Genomic DNA, 9,867 nt, shown 5'->3' with positions numbered 1-9,867 from the left:
TATCACATTTATCATATTAAGGCCAGCTGTGTAAGGTAAGCTTGACTCATTGGGCTACTGAATCTCATTGTAATAATAATGAATTATTTAACACTTTTACAACTTTTGAGAACTTCCAACTTCGGTAATGTTTAAGTTTCCAATAAAGTTTGATTCTGTTCTCTCTCTCTCTCTCTCTCTCTCTCTCTCTCTCTCTCTCTCTCTGCATAGTAAATTCCCTTTAAGCATAGCATTTATTTTTAGTTTTCACGAGGTCGAGTTTATTTCATTTGAATTATGTTTTTCTCGACATTATTATTAATTTTATTATTATTTTTATCAGTATTATTAATAGGAGGATTTGTTTTAAATTTTGGTCTTTTTTTTCCATGGTCGAAATGGTGAAAAGAATCTTGACAGCGAAAAAAATGTACCACTCTCATCTCTACTATTCAACTTACTTAGGATATTATAATACTGTGATCATTATCTTTGGAGGTGGATTTCCTCGGTGGCATAGTCGGAGACGACATTTAAATACTGTTTGAATAGGAACAAGTGTTATAAATTAGATCATCATCACGAATTGGGTAATTATCACCAGGAATGTCACGTGATTTGTGGTAATGAGGCTGCCAGAGACAGCCGTGTTATGTATGTCGGGTATTACGTCATCTCGGCAGAGAGCTTTTGGAAAGAAGATGTGGGCAAAGTGTAAAGAAGATGTGGGCAAAGTGGAAAGAAGAAGATGTGGGCAAAGTGGAAAGAAGAAGATGTGGGCAAAGTGGAAAGAAGAAGATGTGGGCAATGTGGAAAGAAGATGTGGGCAATGTGGAAAGAAGATGTGGGCAAAGTGGAAAGAAGAAGATGTGGGCAAAGTGGAAAGAAGAAGATGTGGGCAAAGTGGAAAGAAGAAGATGTGGGCAAAGTGGAAAGAAGAAGATGTGGGCAATGTGGAAAGAAGATGTGGGCAATGTGGAAAGAAGATGTGGGCAAAGTGGAAAGAAGAAGATGTGGGCAATGTGGAAAGAAGATGTGGGCAATGTGTAAAGAAGATGTGGGCAAAGTGGAAAGAAGAAGATGTGGGCAATGTGGAAAGAAGAAGATGTGGGCAATGTGGAAAGAAGAAGATGTGGGCAATGTGGAAAGAAGATGTGGGCAAAGTGTAAAGAAGATGTGGGCAAAGTGGAAAGAAGAAGATGTGGGCAAAGTGGAAAGAAGAAGATGTGGGCAAAGTGGAAAGAAGAAGATGTGGGCAATGTGGAAAGAAGATGTGGGCAATGTGGAAAGAAGATGTGGGCAATGTGTAAAGAAGATGTGGGCCAAGTGGAAAGAAGATGTGGGCCAAGTGGAAGGGCCACAGATTTTTGGCTTTATTAGAACCTTCCTTTTGGGGAATTAGTTTCTCCACTTTTTGAGATATTGTTGTGGCAGATGCGAGTTAGGAGGCCGAGGTACGGAGACTGTAAAACACGATGCCTCAGTGTATTGCTGTAGTTTATTTTTATCAGAGTTCATATCGAATGTGCTTCTGTAAAAGACAATATGCTTCAGATTCTTTAATCTCAACAACACAGTTCATAGCAATGACATTTGTATTACAATATGATCACAGATATCATTTTAGGGACGAAATTTGATTTCCTCAGTATATAACCATAGTAAGAGTCATATATCAAGTTTGAAGACCGACTATTCAACAGACAATCCCACAACTGGTTAGTTAATAAATATACTATGGTAGGTGTCATATCCATTCTTCGTTCTATAATTAGTTTATTTTACTGTTATTTAAGATAAGGTTTGCTTTAAGTAGTACCTTATGGTGTTCCTTATAAATAGTTTGAATATATATATATATATATATATATATATATATATATATATATATATATATATATATATATATATATATATATATATATATATAGTCAGTTCTCCTTATTCGCGGGGCTTAGGCTACAGAGACAAGTGCAAAAAGCAAGAGCCTTTTTCTGGAAATCTACTACTGCTACTGCTACTGCGGCTGCTTCTACTGCTGCTACTGCTACTACTACTACCTCAGTTAAAGGGACTTGAAAATCTATTCTCTCATTTACTTTAAGCAAAACATTTTTTTTGGGGGGGAAGGGAGGGAGGGAACGATAGATCTTTGCAATAAATTAGGGAACAGAACTGCCCTTTTAAGCCGGGAGACTTTGAATGTTCCTACAGTGAAATTATAAAACGAAAAAAAAACTGTTGATATTATGTAGTGAAAGGCCTCATAAGAATGCCATCGCAAAGACAAAGTGTTTATCAACTTGAGTTAGTATTGACCAAAATGTAAAGTAAGTTCTCCTACTGTGTTTTATTCTTTAGAAAAGTTTTGGGTAAAATTTCAAAATGGGGAAACGAGATTTATAGAAGATAAAAGAGGTATGCAAAAGGAAAAAAAGTATAGATAAATTTAGGAGAATCACGAAGGGGGAAGAGAAAGGGAAATAAAAAAAAAAAAGTAATGAACGAATTTGTGGCGGGTGAGGTAGTATGAACAATGCCATGACCCTTAAACTCGGGAGATTGAGGAGGAGAGTGGCAGTCGATGGGGGGAGGGTAAACGCAGTGTAAAGCTAAAAGATGTGATGCTAATCTGTGATCGGATTCATTCCACCGATCACGACTCGAAAGACAAATTACTACAGCTATAGAAAACGGAACGAATTCACAGAAAACGGAACGATTTCACAGAAAACGGGAGTTTTTTCTTGCCGACAAATTCAGAGAAAGAGGCAAAACCGTGTTTTAATTAATCAAGATAAATGCAAGGATTCTTTCAGGAATGCAAGAATAAAGATAGTATATGTTCCATAAAGTCTTTAGATGTAATAATTAATTATTATTATTTCGGTAGCTTTCGATAAGTACTGATATCTGATGGTATAAGTTATAACTTCTGAATTTATTTTATTACATTTTCTTCTGTTATTTCTATTATACACATACAGTACAAATAAAACGAATTCACAGAAAACGGGAGGTTTTCCTCTCCGCAGGACAAATTCAGAGAGGCGAAACCATTTAACTAATCAAGTTAAATGCAGGCTTCTTTCAGGACTGCAAGAATGCAGATAGTGTCAGTTCCACAAAGTCTTAAGATTTCGTAATAATGAATTAATTTATTATTTTGGTGTCTTGCGATAAGTACTGATATCTGATGGTAAAAGTTATAAGTTCTGAATAGATTTTATTCCACTTTGTTCTGTTATTTCTAATATGCACATAAAAAGACTATTTTAGTTTTGTCAGTTAGAATGCTTTTGCTTCTTCTACTGAATTATACATAATACAAAATTTTAAATCGAACGGAATTGTGGATGGTGAACGTTTGTGGCGTTTTGAATATTTAGGTTCAAGGGTTTTGAGGTTGTTTATTGATAGAGGGAAATGGCAGAAGGTCAAACAGGGAAAATGACCCAAACTCACTCTAATGTGAAGTGTAAGTTTGTCTAATTTTATTTCATCAAAAGGAAGGGATTATATATTTTACACTTTGTCTTTTGGTGTTTTCTTAACACTGTCCGAGAAAACTGTTGTAAGATTACTATATTAAACAAGATGCAAAACGTTAGCCTTGCAATACTTTATTTAGTGAAGGGCGATGAAAATTACATACCCCATAGTTTGGGTAATTTTTTCCCCATTAATTGAAAATTTATGATAGAAAATATTACATAAATACATTGTGTGTAGAATAATATTAATTATTAGGAAACCCCTCTTTTCCGAACTTAATCATATTATATATGTATGTCACTCTATGGACGATATTTCGGGTTTTCTTCTATTCTTTGCTCTCATAAAACACTTCTTTCCATGTAAATGTTTCTGTTTATCAACATTTCAATTAATATTAATTTCAAACTTCAATGGTGTCGTCATTGATGGTTGAAGGACGCTCTGTACAAAGGAGATAATGTTAGTGCCAGACATGAACCTTGAAAAGTAAATCCCTTGATGTTGTAGGAAGGCCAAAGTGCCTTTGAGGATTAACTCTGTTCCTCTCCTTTGATGAACTCTGCTGGGAAATGGCCTCAGCCCAGCGGGCAAAAAAAGAAGCCCCTGTCTTTCCTCTTTGCTGGAAAGGCCGCCCCAGACAATGCGTAAGAGTTACTTCATGGCCGACAGTTACCCATAAATGGCCTTTGCCTCGATTCTAATTGTCGGCGTTTGTCAGGTTCATAGAGTTTTTTGTGCAGCTAACAAAGAATTCATTCAGAAAAGAAGAAAACTGATTTTTTTTACTTTTGTATCGTTGTTTGTCGATTCCAGAGAGACCACCAAGTTGTTTTACCTTATTCGGTTTTAGTGATCTGAATACAATTTTAGTTGTCGTCTTAAAATTCGTTTATGATGACAAGTTTTAGGATTTGTGTTTGAAAGAGATGAAATAGGAAAAGCTTATTAGTCCCCTCAGTATATAGGGAAATGATCTGGCCTTGTGAGCAGGATTTCTTTGAATATTCTGTAGTTATAAATCTCGAAAAGAATGGTTGAGATATTCTGTTCTCAATACTCAATGGAGTGCATGAGTGTGTTAGAGCAGGCAATGCAGCATCTAGAGCCAGAAAGGCGCTCTTCGAACATTTGATGTATTTAGAGTTGTGTTGGTCTATATGATAACTTCCCTGACTGATTATCGCCGGACTGGGCTTCGAGTCCCGCTCAAACTCGTTAGTTCCTTTGGCCGTTGCAACCTCACCATCCTTGTGAGCTAAGGGAGGGGTGTTGGGGGGAGCCTATAGGTCTATGTGCTAAGTCATCAGCAACCATTGTCTGGCCCTCCTTGGTCCCAGCTTGGACGGAGAGGGACTTGGGCGCTTATCATGGTCAGACTCTAGGGCATTATCCTTCTTGATAGGGCAATGTCACTGTCCCTTGCCTCTGCTATTTATGAGGGGTCTTTAACTTCTAAACTTATGAAATATGAATTATATTGGGTAGGGATGAACATCAGGCACATGAAAGTTTTCTCTTACTTTTCTGATCGTGTAAACGTGTTCGGAAACATCTTGATGAATCGTGAAGCATCGAAAGACGTTTTATGATTGTATTTTAAATGAACGTTTATTCAACTTGATAGATAGAGTAAAAAAAATAAACATGGTTTGCTAAATAAACAATTCAGTTGTGAAATAATGTAATGAATATATTAACTTGGGGAATGTTGTTTTTTTCCGATTCTCATAATGATCAGCTTTCTGATTCTTGTCCGTTTCTCAGTCGTCATTTTGATGCAAGACATACTAGTGTATTTGTGTGTGTGTGTGTGTGTGTGTGTGTGTGTGTGTGTGTGTGTGTGTATCCTAACAAGTTCATTGCGAATGAAAGAGAAATTTCTTAATAACAAAAAATATATAAAAGATATGCTGTGACAACAATTATTCAGAGATCACAGTTTGCCACAATGTGTTTTATTTGGTGCAGTTTTCCTTTGTTTGTAGTAGTTCAGGTTGAACAAACAAATACAGAAAACAGAAAAGAAGAGTAGCGCCGAGTTTATCCCCATTACTCTCGGGGGCGAGCACTCAAATCCTGGGAAGGTTTTCGAAATGGGAATTGTTAGAGAAATGCTCCCATGAAATTCCGAGGGACAAAGCAAAATCCCAAATATATAATCGATATTTAATCAGTACTAAACATAATTTTATCATAGAAATTATACCTGATGTGATTATTACCATTTCAGTTTTCCACTTGAATTTTTTCCATGAAGAGAGGGGAAGTTTTAATAAAAAAAAAGACAAATCGTATAGATTTGAGTATAGTGTATAACGACACAGACGCATACACATACGCTTTGAACATTAAAGCAGTATCCATTTCTTAGGAGGAAATTCTAAGCTAAAACCAGATGAAAACTTGGAACCGAAAACTTCCAGATTATTAATTGCTTAGTGTACTTGATCACGGGCTCATCAGCAGTGCGTTGTAACCCCAATATTCAATCTTTACGGATAAATAATTCCAATTTATTTTCCTATCTGAAAATGTGCGTATGGACAACGCACTATTTTTATTGACAGTTATCGACAGTAATTGTCTCGTCCATTTTTCCCAGGTATGTTTTGTACCTCATTGCGAATTGCGCCATGAATATTGGGAGCGAGGAAAGGCAAAAGAAAAATTCAATCCCTATCAATCTTTCCTACTTTGGTACTGCAATGGCTGTTGATGGATCAATGTTTATGATCGTAATTGTCAATCATTGAGTGCGCTGGGAGGGTGGCCGTGTTGGGGGTGGGTGGGATGGGTGGGGGTATTTATATGTATCGTTATTACTTTGGTTGTATCGAACCCTTCATCGTAAAAATATGTAATGAATAAATCACGGTCTAACTACAGTACATGAATATCGTTGATTTATTTCTTCTCTCTCTCGCCTTCCAAACTTTTAAAGTTTTTTCGGTCTTCTGTGTTCCCGACTTCCTCGAACCTTCCTTTGGGATGAATCCTAACCTTTGCAGTCTCTTGTCACTCTTCTTGATGTTAAGACCTTACACATAAAGGAGTCTCGCTCTCTCCCACCTTCTTCTCCTTGACTGTCTTCATTCTTCCATCAAATACCAACGTTAGAAGAATTCTTCAGCAATAGTTGCAATTTATCTTCGTTGTCGCTAATCAGGTCTGAATTATCTTTATTCAAGAATCTATCTTTTCTTTTACTCTAATTATTTGTCGCAAAATAAGATTTATATGGTAATGTAGGTGTGTGTGTGTGGGGGGGGGGGGTCGGGTCGAGGAAAAGAAAACTCTACCTTGGAGGCTCAAGAAGTGTACTTTCCTATCTTTTATTTCCCCTCTTGCTGTTAAACAGATTCGTCACAATCCTCAGGTTTACTAAAATGCGAAAGGTGTAATGTTGAAAGATACGTTAAAAGCCTGGGATCTATTTTTCTTATTGAGGGGAGAGTTCAACTTTATTTAGTGTTCATAACCAATAACAGGATGGATCTTAATTCATCTAGATTTATGATGCTCAAATAAAGGCTATTTGATTATTATCAGGGTAATGTAAGTTATAGAAATAAATTTATAATGACGTTATTTGTTTTCATTGATGCTTTTTTAATTAATACCGGACATCTTGTAAAAGCTTGCAAGCAAATATTGCCCAAATTAGAAAGATATTCTATTGATAACCTTAATTCTGATTTCTCTATCATGAAATGGACGACTTTTGCATTTATTGACTACTTGGTAATAGGTGTCTGACTGCAAGTTCTTAAAAGGTGCCTGAAAACCTGTTCATTTAACACCACCTTTGATTAGACTTTTCAGTAGTATTGTGTTTATAAATCTCAGGGCATGATTAATACGAATGTAATTCATCATGAGATGTCTTAATGATAATTTATTCGAGATTTTTCCCATTAATTTTAATTTTTCCCATTAATTTTAATTTTTCCCATTAATTTTAATTTTTCCCATTAATTTTAATTTTTCCTCCAGGATAATGACAGCATACAAGTCTAGTTTTACAAAACGGCTTGTATTTAGCTCTCTTGATGACCTGCAATCATGGCCCCTCTGTCATGGAATAACTTCCCTCTCATCATCATCATCCTAACTCGACTTGCAACGCCACAGCCAAGAGAAAGTGAAAAAGCCTCTTCAGAAATGCAGCTAAAATCACTATTTAGAATGACCGTGTGAGGTCAGCTGAGTCGCCCGATGACCCAAATCGCTTAAGCCCTATTAAGCATTTCGACTAATCTCTCTTGTTTTGGGATCTGTCGGACCTTAGCATAGGACCGACACTGGCTATCACTGCAGAAATATTATTCTCTCTCTCTCTCTCTCTCTCTCTCTCTCTCTCTCTCTCTCTCTCTCTCTCATTGTATGACATTTTTGGCGATCTATTTTAATTAGCATTACATAATTATGTTATGAACAGTAGCATTGCGCCTTTCATCTCGACAATATGATATTCATTAATTGTATTGCACTAACCAATGGTCAATGTGCGCAGAATTTAAACAGTGAAACTTTTGCTGGTTATTATGACGTCTGACTGTCATCCTACTAGCAATGGTGTGCAGTTCGTGGTTCTTATTGATTTATTTTTTGTTATTTTAGTCGTCATCAATTATGGTATCTTTATCATTGGAGGTTGTATCATTATTGGTTGATCTGATCAATTGTTATTGCCAAATATGTGTTTATTTCAGTCCCTGATTTTCAACATTTTCATCACATTACTTAGAGGTTATTACATCCTTTTTCATTATCTGGCGTTTGTAAACTGCTTCATAGTCCATAGACTTCTCAATTTTCTAATGAGGCGCATTTGCACCGACTCGCAGCGGTCCCCTGTTAGGTCAGAAAAGTTTCCTGCTATCTTATTGGTTAGAATTATCTCGTCCAACCAATCAGGAAACGTTTCCGAGCTAAAGGGGCACCCTTGCGAGTTGGTGCAAATCTGCCTCATTAAAAAGAATGGACTATAGATATCCTAAGGCATGTGGCCGCCATTTATATTCCCCTTGGTTGAATAACTTTTCCAGCATTTGTTGTAATGTGATAATTGTCAATTCTGTTATGATGCATCCTCTTATTTTAGGTAACTGCCCTAGTTCTCTCATAATAATTAGACTTGTTAAAGTCAAATTTGATACAATATTTATGAAATTGCCACACTTTATTAGCTGGAGTTGCTCTGAGCGTTATGTAGTTTGAAAAAGGTATTTGTTGTAAACAGTTACTAAAACTTCCTCCTTTTTGGACACCTCTGCTGTGAAAGGCTTTTATTGTAACACAAAGCTAACCTTTACTTGAAAATGCCAAACTGTTATCATATGCCACGAACTAAATAAATATACGAGCATTTTATAAAATATTTACTCTCAAATGGAATTTGACAAATTTTCTAAATAATCATACGAGCATTTTATAAAATATTTACTCTCGAATCGGATTTGACAAATTTTCTAAATAAGTATACGAGCATTTTATAAAATATTTACTCTCGAATCGAATTTGACAAATTTTAAACAGTACTCAGGGCTTCATGCTTTGTTGCTATATATGTATATATATATATATATATATATATATATATATATATATATATATATATATATATATATATATATATATATATACATATACATATATGTATGTATGTATATATGTATGTATGTATGCATGTATATTATATATTAAATTTAAAATCTTTTATCGGACATATTCTCAAAATGTCATTAATATTGGAAGCATATGAACATTTATGTTCATATATGGTTAAAAATGGAGACGAATCAACTGAGTTTGTTGCATTTCTTTTCTTGAATACATCTCTATAGTTATTTTCATATGTAAAGTTCACGTAGATTAACATGTAAGCTACTTATAAAGTAAAATAAAAAAAATAATCCATGGATACTCTTATAAGTCATATTCTCAAGCTGTGGACTACATATGAAAGTGCTGATTGTTTTTGTGACAACCATCTCGCCATGTTCTTGATGGTAATATATGTATAATTGATATTCCCTAAGGTGCATTTTTTCATATTCATATATTTCTCTCTTTCAAGTTCGTGGCATTTGATTTCTCCTGTTTTCAAACCTTCCCTGTCAATTTCTGAAAGAAAAGATATATTTTTCAATTCTCTATGCGTCATGAAGGTAGTCAGAATTGTTTTGCAGCTTTTAATAATTTCAAGTGTGTGCATACATTAGGGAATGTCTAATTGTTCCAGTTCCCTAAACGACGTTCCAAAAGAGTTTTTCGTTTAAAACTCAAAAACCCTTCAACGTACATCCTTCCTATGGGCAGCTCATATGAGCTGTTCTGGAAGCTTTACATTTGCCAGATTTCCTTATCATAAAAAGAGATTCTCTTTCT

The 9,867-nt window shown here is 35.4% G+C and overlaps 1 long non-coding RNA gene across 1 annotated transcript in view; it reads left to right on the top strand.

Annotated features, from left to right (window-relative positions):
- Positions 1 to 9,007, top strand: part of LOC137637080 (uncharacterized) — a 49,840-nt gene extending 40,833 nt beyond the window's left edge. Inside the window, exon 3 of the long non-coding RNA XR_011043376.1 lies at positions 7,471 to 9,007. This is a non-coding gene — a long non-coding RNA (uncharacterized lncRNA). The remainder of the gene's footprint in view (positions 1 to 7,470) is intronic.
- Positions 9,008 to 9,867: the final 860 nt, after the last annotated feature.

Source organism: Palaemon carinicauda, chromosome 3 (genome assembly GCF_036898095.1).
Source record: "Palaemon carinicauda isolate YSFRI2023 chromosome 3, ASM3689809v2, whole genome shotgun sequence".
NCBI classification, from domain to species: Eukaryota; Metazoa; Arthropoda; class Malacostraca; order Decapoda; family Palaemonidae; genus Palaemon; species Palaemon carinicauda.
The sequence above is the reverse complement of the archived record's forward strand: the minus strand, read 5'-3'. Positions and strand labels throughout refer to the sequence as shown.